This window comes from Chrysochloris asiatica, unplaced genomic scaffold, assembly GCF_000296735.1.
Source record: "Chrysochloris asiatica unplaced genomic scaffold, ChrAsi1.0 scaffold00248, whole genome shotgun sequence".
Taxonomy (NCBI): domain Eukaryota; kingdom Metazoa; phylum Chordata; class Mammalia; order Afrosoricida; family Chrysochloridae; genus Chrysochloris; species Chrysochloris asiatica.
The window spans coordinates 3,865,980-3,866,746 of NW_006408766.1; the positions used below are offsets into that span (position 1 = coordinate 3,865,980).

Below are 767 nucleotides of genomic sequence, written 5' to 3' on the forward strand. Positions count from 1 at the left end.
TGTTATAGTTATAGAACAAAGTGTAACTGACCAACAGGTTAATGTTGTAGTTATCGATCAAATATTAGAAAGGAAGTATGATGCAGTGCATTCTGGCTCTTTTACCTGAGTCTTTGTAACTTCCATCAAATGATTGGATGGAACCATGCAAATAATGTGTATGCAACTCTAATATGAAAATTGGTTTGTTTTGGTACCCTTTTAATTTTAAAAAGAGCCATCTCTGAAGCAAGAACTGATGGTCACAGAACCATCAAGAAAGAAGTGCCATGAGCAGAACATGTCCTCTGAACCTCAAGATTCCTGCACAGAGAAGTTGTGGCAGCAGACTCCGCAGAGGCTGTAGAGACAGTGGCATGCAGAAACAGAGCTGAAGATTTCTCAGTTCATGAATGGAGTACAAATGTGAGATTTCAAGTGAGAGACTTGCTTCCAGAAATGAGTGCCTTTGGGCTTTTGATAAGCAGCAATAAAAGAGCTTATAACACTTGGCTTTGCCGGGGAGGTCAAGAAGCAGAATGGCTGATAAGAGTGAGGACAAGTGTGAGGCCTGGATGCAGTCGGGATCAGAAGATGCGTTCCTGACTGTAGAACTTCTTTATCCTGAGCTGTTTCTGATCCTGTTAACATCCCTAATAAACTCCATCATCATGAGTATTTACTAAGTTTTGTGAGGCAATTACAATGCATTATTAAACCCAGCAGAGAAGTAGAGTGCCCTGAGAAGGATGATTGGTGTTGGAATAGGATAAAGAATGGTGTAGGGT

General features: G+C 40.8%; 1 pseudogene; it reads left to right on the forward strand.

Moving 5' to 3' along the window:
- The first annotated feature begins 518 nt into the window (after positions 1 to 518).
- LOC102825057 overlaps positions 519 to 767 on the forward strand; it is a 114,817-nt pseudogene continuing 114,568 nt past the window's right edge.